This window comes from Pongo abelii, chromosome 1, assembly GCF_028885655.2.
Source record: "Pongo abelii isolate AG06213 chromosome 1, NHGRI_mPonAbe1-v2.0_pri, whole genome shotgun sequence".
NCBI classification, from domain to species: domain Eukaryota; kingdom Metazoa; phylum Chordata; class Mammalia; order Primates; family Hominidae; genus Pongo; species Pongo abelii.
In genome coordinates this window covers 49,569,617-49,580,395 of record NC_071985.2, presented here as the reverse complement: position 1 = coordinate 49,580,395, position 10,779 = coordinate 49,569,617, and the positions used below count along the sequence as shown (strand labels likewise).

General features: G+C 42.9%; 1 non-coding gene across 1 annotated transcript; it reads right to left on the bottom strand.

Annotated features, from left to right (window-relative positions):
- Nucleotides 1–9,929: 9,929 nt before the first annotated feature.
- Nucleotides 9,930–10,033, bottom strand: LOC112130969 (U6 spliceosomal RNA). The gene has a single exon (XR_002913135.1). It is a non-coding gene; the product is annotated as a U6 spliceosomal RNA (small nuclear RNA).
- Nucleotides 10,034–10,779: the final 746 nt, after the last annotated feature.

Here is a 10,779-nt window from a genome sequence, read left to right as displayed (position 1 = left end):
GGGAGCTCGAGACCACCCTAACCAACATGGAGAAACCCCGTCTCTACTAAAAATACAAAATTAGCCGGGCGTGGTGGCGCATGCCTGTAAACCCAGCTATTCGGGAGGCTGAGGCAGGAGAATCACTTGAACTTAGATCACTCAGTGATCTAAGATCGCATGACTACACTCTAGCCTAGGCGACAAAGAGGGACTCTGTCTCAAAAAATAATAATAATCAAGCCAGGCATGGTGGCTCACGCCTGTAATCCCAGCACTTTGGGAGGCTGAGGCGGGTGGATCACCTGAGGAGGTCAGGAGTTCCAGACCGGCCTGGTCAACATAGTGAAACCCTGTCTCTTCTAAAAAGACAATAAATTATGGCTAGGCGCAGTGGCTCACACCTGTAATCCCAGCACTTTGGGAGACGAAGGCGGGCGAATCATTTGAGGTCGGGAGTTCGAGACAAGCCTGAACAACATGGAGAAACCCTGTCTCTACTAAAAATACAAAATTAGCCGGGCGTGATGGTGCATGCCTGTAATCCCAGCTATTCGGGAGGCTGAGGCAGGAGAATCACTTGAAGCTGGGAGGCAGAGGTTGCGGTGAGCCGAGATTGCTGCCATTGCACTCCAGCCTGGGCGACAAGAGCAAAATTCTGTCTCAAAAAAAAAAAAAAAAAAATTAGCTAGGCGTGGTGGCAGGCACCTGTAATTCCAGCTACTAGGGAGGCTGAGGCAGGAGAATCGCTTGAACCCGGGAGGCAGAGGTTGCAGTGAGCCGAGATTGCGCCATTGCACTCCAGCCTGGGCAACAAGAGCGAAACTCCGTCTCAAAAATAATAAATAAATAAATAAATAAATAAACCCAGAAACATGTGGAGGAGGAAAGTGCAGGGAGCTATTGATATTTTGTCAAAAATATGAGAGAATAGTAGAGAGATTAAAAAAAATTGAGGATTTATTTTTGTCCTGGATTATACTTTCTAGCCTTTCATTTTAAAATAAATCAGAAATAATAATTTTATGAGCAATTTTAATTAATCCTAATACATTTTTGTTTCTAAAATTACAAGAATGCTTTGATCTTAAAAAATTTTATACTACTATACCTATTTTTCTTTTTTTTAATTTATGTTTTTTTAATTAATTTATTTATTTATTTTGAGACGGAGTCTCACTCTGTCACCAGGCTGGAGTGCAGTGGCGCGATCTTGGCTCACTGCAACATCTGCCTCCCGGGTTCAAGCGATTCTCCTGCCTTAGCCTCCTGAGTACCTGGGACTACAGGTGCCCACCACAACACCCAGCTAATTTTTGTATTTTTAGTAGAGACGGGGTTTCACCATGTTGGTCAGGATGGTCTCCATCTCTTGACCTCGTGATGTGCCCACCTTGGCCTCCCAAAGTGCTGGGATTACAGGCGTGAGCCACCACGCCCGGCCTTTTATTTATTTTTTTTGAGACAGAGTCTCACTCTATCACCCAGGCTGGAGTACAGTGGCACAATTTCGGCTCATTGCAGCTTCCCTTCCCGGGTTTAAGCAATTCTTGTGCCTCAGCCTCCTGAGTAGCTGGAATTACAGCGGTGCACTCCCTCACCCAGCTAATTTTTGTATTTTTAGTAGAGATGGGGTTTCCCCATGTTGGCAGGCTGCTCTCAAATTCCTGGCTCCAAGTGATCCAGCCACCTTGGCTTTGCAAATTGCTGGGATTATAGGCATGAGCCACTGCACCCAGCCCTATGCCCATTTTTCTAAAATGCTAGGGTTTTTCTTTTTATGCACAATGGTATTTTTAGTAGAGACGGTGGCTTAAAAATTCTGGATATTTTATATGTCAGTTTTTTGACTACTCAGGTCAAAATCAAGATATTGTAGAGATTGAAACCCAGGCAGGCTGGGAGCAGTGGCTCATGTTTGTAATCCTAGGACTTTGGGAGGCTGAGATGGGGGGATCACTTGAGCCCAGAAGTTCGAGACTAGCCTAGGCAACATGGTAAAACCTCGTCTCTATAAAAACAAAATGCAAAAACTAGTCAGTCGTGGTGGCACACACCTGTAGTCCCAGCTCCTCAGGAGACAGAGGTGGGAGGATTCATTGAGCCCAGGAGATCAAGGCTGTATGCAGTGAGCCATGTTCTTGCCACTGCACTCTGGCCTGGGCAAGAGAGTCTCTAGGAAAAGAAAGGAAGAAAGAAATAAATAAAAGAAAAAAGGAAGGAAGGAAGGGAGGGACGGAGAGAGGGAGGGAGGAAGGAAGGGAGGAAGGAAGGGAGGAAGGGAGGAAGGAAGGAAGGAAGGAAGGAAGGAAGGAAGGAAGGAAGGAAGGAAGGAAGGAAAGAGGGAAGGAAGGAAGGAAGGGAAAAGAAAAAAACCACAGGTAGCTGGATGTGCCACGTGATGGGCTTTCTTTCTCTTCTGGACAGGCAACAAAAATTGGGACCAACTTGGCCATATCTCAGGGAGAAAATGGGCCTTGTTGTTAGCCAGTCCCAAATGCCAAAAGATTCATTCAGGTCCTGAAGACATAGGGCAGGCACAATGGTCTTCTCTTTTCTGTGGTTTCTCTTAACAATAGAAAAAGAAAAAGAAGAAATGTTAAACCTGGTGCAACTAAATGGAAAACCTTGCAAATCTCCTGATAAAATGATTTGGGGACTCTGGGACGATGAAGATCTCTTTAACAAATCATAGAGGACTTTCCCAAAAGCCTGATACTCAGCAATATCTTGAACAAGATTTTAGAAGATTTGACGCAGAGATACAAACATGTTTCCACTAAGAGAAACGTTGAGCTGTTTAAATGTGTTGTTGGTGCAAGAGAATTTTGTTTTAATGTGACAGTTTTGGCATAAAAGATTTGACGGGAGTTGTTTGCTCTTTGAAAGCCATTAGGGGAGAATCTACACCTGCTGGTTTTCAGAGATGAAATGGCAAGAAATAACCAAGTTCTTAACATTAAGCCAGTGTAAAAACTCAGCCAAATCAATTTCAGGGTACGAGCTTTTCCTGCAGTGTGGTGAGGTAAGCCTTCTCCAGGAGGTGATGCCTTTGGAGAGGCCTACTCAGATGCTGGGGCAGAGACAGCTGAGCATGGCCATTCCCCTGTGAGGTCATCACCCACTCAATCTCAGCTCTGTTGTTGATTTGTTACTCTGACTTTTACAACATCACCACTCACGCCTGAGTTTTTCTACTCATTAAGTGGAGGTAATAGTATTTGTCTTTTCTGCATAGTACAATGAGGAGTATAAGCAAATGGAAGGGAGGTTTTGAAATCCTGGCAATCTAAAGGATATTCTTCAGGCTCCCTAGAACACATCTCAGTAGAAAATGTGTAAAATATACATAAACCAAATCAAGTCATCCAGAGCAACATTAGGTAAGATTTTCATTCCCAAATTAAAAATAGAAAAGAAAAGCAATGATAAAAATTAAACACTAGCTATTTTGCAAAGTTATAAAACTGTAAAATTCCAAGACAGTATATTAAATGTTTTTAACACACATGTGTGGGGGGGCACATGCTAGCCATAGAGACAGATCTTAAGGTAAGCCAAGAAGAGGAAAATATTTAATGTAGATTACAAGAGCTATAAACAAAAATTCTTTAAAGTTATAAAGCATAAAACACTTTATTTTGGATGTAGAAAAGTATTAAATATTCCATAAACGGCTTTAGAATCATTTTTCTCTATCATCCCTTTCAGAGATCTGATAAGGCAGATTTATAATTGCAATCAGTTACACATGAGGTAACTGAAGTTGAATAGAGGAAAAAATATCATGAAAAGAATTCAGACAAGCTTTTGAATTCTATTTCTTAGTCTCTGGGTATAACAAATGAAATTTACTTTCAAGCTTGCCAATTTATTGCAAATTCAAATAAGAGACTAGATATTTAGAACCCGGTTTAGAAATGATTTTAAACACTGTATTTTTTAAAGAAGCTTCACTTGAAGCACATTATATGTAATGAAGTATTTTGAAAGTGTTAACATAATAGCAATTACCATAAAACTTTAAAAGTTGTCAGCAGAATAGGTCTCTTGTGCCTCTTAGTGACTTTAGGACTAACACAGATCATTGTAGCAATTCAAAATTGTCCAACTTGGTGTGGCACGGTGGCTCACGCCTGTAATCCTAGCACTTTGGGAGGCCAAAGCAGGTGGATCACTTGAGGCCAGGAGTTCAAGACCAGCCTGGGACCATGGCAAAACACTGTCTCTACTAAAACTACGAAGATTAGCCAGGCATGGTGGCATGTGTCTGTAGTCCCAGCTGCTTGAGAGGCTGAGGTGGGAGATCGCTTGAAACCAGGAGCTGGAAGTTGCAGTGAGACGAGATGGTGCCATTGTACTCCAGCCTGGGTGACAGAGTGAGACCCTGTCTCAAAAAAAAAAAAAAATTGTCCAGCCATCTTGTAGAACAATGACAGCTATCAAACTGAGGATTAAGATGAGGTACAAAGTACTTTGAATCCCTAAATTGGGCCAACTTTTGATAATGCTTTTACTGATGTCAGATAAGATGCATACGAAACACCTCATTTGTTATCAAACTACTTTGAAACCCACTCTTTAGGAAAATAATTTTAGTCTCCTAAGTCATTTCACATGTGCAAGCATTTCCTGCAGACTGCTTGCCTTTTGCCTTCCACTTTTACACTTAGACAAATCTCACATGCCTTCACTGATCAAATAATTAATGGATGGGTACTTTCTATAGAAAATATAACTTCAGGCCGGGCGAGCCAGGTGCGGTGGCTCACCCCTGTAATCCTAGCACTTTGGGAGGCCAAGGCAGGTGGATCACGAGGTCAGGAGTTCGAGACCAGCCTGGCCAACATGGTGAAATCTCATCTCTACTAAAAATGCAAAAATTATCCGGGCATGGTGGCATGCGCCTGTAGTCCCAGCTACTAGGGAGGCTGAGGCAAGAGAATCACTTGAAACTGGGGGGCGGAGTTTGTGGTTAGCCGAGATCATGCCACTGCACTCCAGCCTGGGCAACAGAGCGAGATTCCATTTAAAAAAAAAAAAAAGAAAAGAAAAAAGAAAGAAAACATAACTTCAGGCCAGGCTCGGTGGCTCACATCTGTAATCCCAGCACTTTGGGAGGCTGAGGTGGGTGGATCACGAGATCGGGAGTTCGAGACCAGTGTGACCAACATGGTGAAACCCCGTCTTTACTAAAAATACAAAAATGAGCCAGATGTCGTGGCATAGACCTGTAATCTCAACTACTTAGGAGGCTGAGGCAGGAGAATCACTTGAACCCGGGAGGGGGAGTTTGCAGTGAGCTGAGATAGCACTACTGCACTCCAACCTGAGCGACAGAGCGAGACTCCATCTCAAAAAAAAAAGAAAAAGAAAAAGAAAATATAACTTCAGTGTTTGTAGATGAGAGATACATGTATAGCCCAGAGTACATGAGGATGCCTGCTATGCTTTGCCAACCACACCTGCTTCTCACAAGCTGAGGCCAAGTCTGTGAAGTCAGTGACACTCTCCAAGACTCTAAAAAAAAATCCCAGTATACACTGTCTTCCTTCACCAGCCCACTCTCTATATTTCATTTTATGCTATATCAACTTGATATCAAGAAAAGAACTGCAAAATGGTCTTTATCAAAATTGTCTTTTCCACGATTCTTCCCAAGCAAATATTAGGGATTTTTTTTCCTATTAAAACTTATGTAGGTTTAAAATAAATAAATGATTGCTTAAATCAATTTCAATCCATAGTTTTCTAGCTCTAGTAAAAAAACTTTCACCTTAGGATACATAAGTAGTGTGCAAACAATGGGGAGAAAGTAATGACTAACATTCACTGATACTATGTGCTAGGCTTTTGATAAAAATTAACTCACTTGATCCTCACAACTCTAGGACATAGGTACAATTACTATCCTTATTATGCAAAGAAATTGAGGCACGGAGCAGTTAAGTAACTTGCCCATGGTCATCCAACAAAGCTTAGCTTAAATCAATGCAGCAGCCCTCCAGAGCCAGCCTCCTGAACCCAGGCACTATTTGTACACACACACACACACACACACACACACACACACACACACACACACACACACACACACACACACACACAGAGAGAGAGAGAGAGAGTTCTTCAACTCCAAACTAGCACTCTCTTTCCTGTTTGATACTAGGAATGTAACTTCTTTGTGGACATGCAGGGGACAATGTTATCTAAACACACAAAACACAAGTAGAGACAAAGTTAATTAATATATACTATAGGGCTGAGTGCAGCGGCTCATGCCTATAATCTCAGCACTTTGAGAGGCCGAGGCAGGAGGATCTCTTGAGCCCAGGAAGTAGCGGCTGCAGTGAGTTATGATTACACCACTGCACTCCAGGCTGGGTGACGGAGTGAGACCCCGTCTCTAAAAAGATAGAGATATAGGGCTGAGCATCGTGGTTCATGCCTAAATCCTAGCACAAGATGGGAGGATTGCTTGAGGCCAGGAGTTCAAGACCAGCCTGGTCAACATAGCAAGAGCCCCATCTCTAAAAAAATTAAATTAAATTAAATTAAAATACAGATATAGATATAGAATAGCCCCAGCATTTCCTTGGTCATGAGGAACTGGCCATTTTCTCCTAGAGCAAATGTGTCTGGTTCCTGGACAGATGCCCTCATAATCTCTCCTTACTACACGGTCTTAGATTATTGAGAAGAAAACATCAGAGGGGGTGTTTACAGTCCAGTGCTCTGATTAAAGATGGGTTTATATGGCTATATGCTAATGACATACGGATGACACATCACAGCTGATGGGTCGTAATGGAGCACTCAGAACTTCGGCATCTCATTTAATCATCACCACCATCCGTCCAGTGAGCTCAGCGTTATTATACTTGGTGTACAGACAGGCCATATTGTCCAGTACACAGAAAAACTGGGATTCCTATCTTCTACCTCCAAAGTGGGTTCTTCCCCTCCCCACAGGACTTATTATGACAGAAAAACAAAAAACCAAAACCATGTAGCCAAACAACTTGGAGCATCTGTTCTGGCCATGTTTTTAATCTGTCCATATATTCCTCTTCTGAATTCCATGAAAAATGACTGGTTTTCAATTCATTTGGAAGTTAGCTGTATATGGCCTTGGTATACCACCTCTATTATTTTATTGCAACTTAATTTGCAAATGGGTATATTAGTCCCCTCTCAGTAATAAGTAACACACCATTCCTCACTTGGCTTTTTCCTATTTTCACCCATCCCACAAAGACCCAGGTCTTGCATTACTTACTCCCAGAAGGCTTCCTTGCCTCATCCCCACCTTGAATTTGTGTTTGGTGCACTTCCTGGGCCTCCACAGCCACCTGAGTTTATCCTCATAAGGCCAGGCACGGTGGTTCATGCCTGTAATCCCAGCACTTTGGGAGGCCGAGATGGGTCGATCATTTGAGCACAGGAGTTTGAGACCAGCCTGGCCAACATAGCCAAACTCCTGTTTGTTTGTTTCTATGTTTTCTTTTGTAAAGAATATTTTTACAGTCCTTTTTTGATATCAAGTTGACACAGCATAAAATGAAATATAGAGAGTGGTCTCGTGAAGGAGGACAGTGTATCTTGGGATTTTTTCTGTGGGGGTGCCTTGGGGAGTGTCACTGATTTCGCAGATTTGGCCTCAACTTGTGACAGAAACCCGTCTCTACTAAAAATACAAAAAGTAGCTGGATGTGGTGGCACACGCCTGTAGTCCCAGCTCCTTGGGAGGCTGAAGTAGGAGATCACTTGAGCCTGGGAGGTTGAGGTTGCAGTGAGCCGTGATCACACAACTGCACTCCAGCCTTGGTGACAGAACAAGACTCTGTCTCAAAAACAAAATAGGCTGTGTGTGGTGGCTAACACCTGTAATCCAAGCACTTTGGGAGGCCGAGGCGGGCAGATCACTTGAGGTCAGGAGTTTGAGACCAGCCTGGTGAACATGATGACACCCTGTATCTACTAAAAATACAAAAACTAGCCAGGCATGGTGGCACACGCCTATAATCCCAGCTACTCTGGAGGCTGAGGTGGGAGAATCGCTTGAACCTGGGACATGGAGGTTGCAGTGAGCCGAGATCGCACCACTGCACTCCTGCCTGGGCGACAGAGTGAGGCTCCATCTCAAAAAATAAAAATAAAAACCATAAAACAACAACAATAAAAAAAACCCCACTGCACTGATTTCACTTGCCTCCTGTTTTCCTCAGGAGGGAAAGTCCTTACCTTTCTCCCGGAAGGCTTTTATTTCTGAACCTCCAGTGCCCTACACAGTGCATGCCATGAAGCAAACACCTAAGTATGTTCCTGTAATCAGGTAATAAATAACCATCTGAGAGTCCAGAGCTGCAGGCTCCACTCCTGGCTCTGTGACTGCATGTGGGCTTTTCAGTGAGGCCCTACACCCCTCTGGTTATCAGGTCCTTTAACTCTAAATCAAGGAGGCTGAACTGAAACTATGATGACCCTTTCAGCTCCAAAGTCCCACTGCTCTGTCATTCTGATTCTTTGTGTCTCCCACAAAACCTAGGACTACTCTGGAAGGACACACTAGGTTCTCAATAAATGTCTGTTCATTTGACTGTAGTAATACTGGATAGTGGATGATGAACGTAAAAAAAAAAAAATCAGCCTAACACTAAAATTTTCTGTAGCTGCTGGGAGTCCAGCTAGATATTCTGGATATCAGACACAGCGGGGACCAAACACCCTGGGAGCAAGGAAGTAAGATGTGACTGCAGAGTTGCTTTTGTTGCAGTTTAAGAATTTTTTTTTTTTTGAGACGGAGTCTCGCTCTCGCCCAGGCTGCAGTGCAATGGTGCAATCTCGGCTCACTGCAACCTCTGCCTCCAAGGCTCAAGGAATTCTCCTGCCTCAGCCTCCCGAGTAGCTGGGATTACAGGGATGCCCCACCGTGCCCAGCTAATTTTGGTATTTTTAGTAGAGATGGGTTTTCACCATGCTCCCCAGGCTGGTCTTGAACTCCTGACCTCAGGTGATCCACCCACCACTGCCTCCCAAAGTGCTGGGATTACAGGTGTGAGCCACCGCACCCAGCCTAGTAATTTTAAAAATACGGCCCAAAGGCTTCAGATTTATGGCAGTCAATCTTAGGTAACTTATTTGGATATGCGCTTTGTTCAAGTAAGTGGGAGAACACACAAAAAAAAAGTTGGAGAGGGATAGAAAATGAAAGAAGAAAAGAGGAGAAAGGATTCAAAGTTGCAGACTTTAAGACAAATCAATCGGAAAGTAGATATCAACACTGCAGAAGGATTTTCCATTTTACACAAGGAATACAAGCTTGCATTGAACAGTAAATAGGATGTTTTTATTTTGCTAAATTTGGCTTACATCTAAATTTTTAAAAACAAATCTATCAAATAAACCAAAGTATGTATTTAACTACATTTGCAAAAGATTATCTGAATTATTTCCGGTTGTTGAAATAGCTACCATGAGTCCCACGTCATAGCTCCATTGTATTGCTAGGTCACTTAAAAATTGAGGTTGACCTTTTGTGTGTTTTGGGGGGTATTTTATTTATTTTTTTTTCAATTTGACAGTCATTTTATTCATTTATCTTTTTTTTTTTTTTTTTTTTTTTGAGCTAGGGTCTCACTCTGTTACCCAGGTTGGAGTACAGTGGCACAATTATAGCTCACTGCAGCCTCAAATTCCTGGGCTCAAGCAATCCTCCTGCCTCAGCCTCCTAGGTAGTTGGTACTACAGGCATGTGCCACCACACCTGGCTAATTAAAAAAATTTGTTTTTTTAGAAATGGGGTCTCTTTATATTACCCAGGCTGGTCTCAAACTCCTGGCTTTAAGCAATCCTCCTGCCTCAACTCCCAAGGTGGTGGAATTACAGGTGTGAGCCACTGCTGTCTACCTATTATTTTATTTTTAAAAATGTATATTAAAAAATTTTTAATAAATATGAGACACTTCACAAATTTGTGTGTCATCCTTGCACAGGGGCAATGCTAATCTGCTCTGTATTGTTCCAGCTTTTAGTATATGAGAACTATTTTTTTTTTTTTTTCTGAGACAGAGTCTCACTTCAACACCCAGGCTGGAGTGCAGTGGTGGAATCTTGGCTCATTGCAACCTCCACCTCCCTAGTTCAAGTGATTCTCATGCCTCAGCCTCCCGAGTAGCTGGAATTACAGGTGTGCACCACCACACCTGGCTAATTTTTGTATTTTTAGTAGAGATGGAGTTTTGTGATGTTGGCCAGGCTGGTCTTGAACTCCTGACCTCAAATGATCCACTCTCCTTGGCTTCCCAAAGTGCTGAGATTACAGGCATAAGCCACCACACCTGACCTGAGCACTATTTTTTAATTGATACATATTAGAGATTCATATTTTGGAGTACATGGGATAACTTGATACATTTACACAATCAAATCAGGATAATTGGAATATTCACCACCTTAACTAGGAGCTTTCAAGTTATTCTCTTCTAGGTATTTTAATTATTCTATCCTGGCCGGGTGTGATGGCTCACCCCTGTTATCCCAGCACTTTGAGAGGCTGAGGAGGGCAGATCACTTGAACCCAGGAGTTTGAGACCAGCCTGGGCAACATGGTGAAACTCCTTCTCTACAAAAAAATACAGAAATTAGCCAGGCTTGGTGGTGCACACCTGTAGTCCCAGCTATCTGGGAGGCTGAGGCTGGAAAATTGCTTGAGTGCAGGAAGTTGAGGCTGCAGTGAGGCCTGATTGTGCCACTGGACTGCAGCCTGCGTGACAGAGGGAGACCCTGTCTCAAACAGAA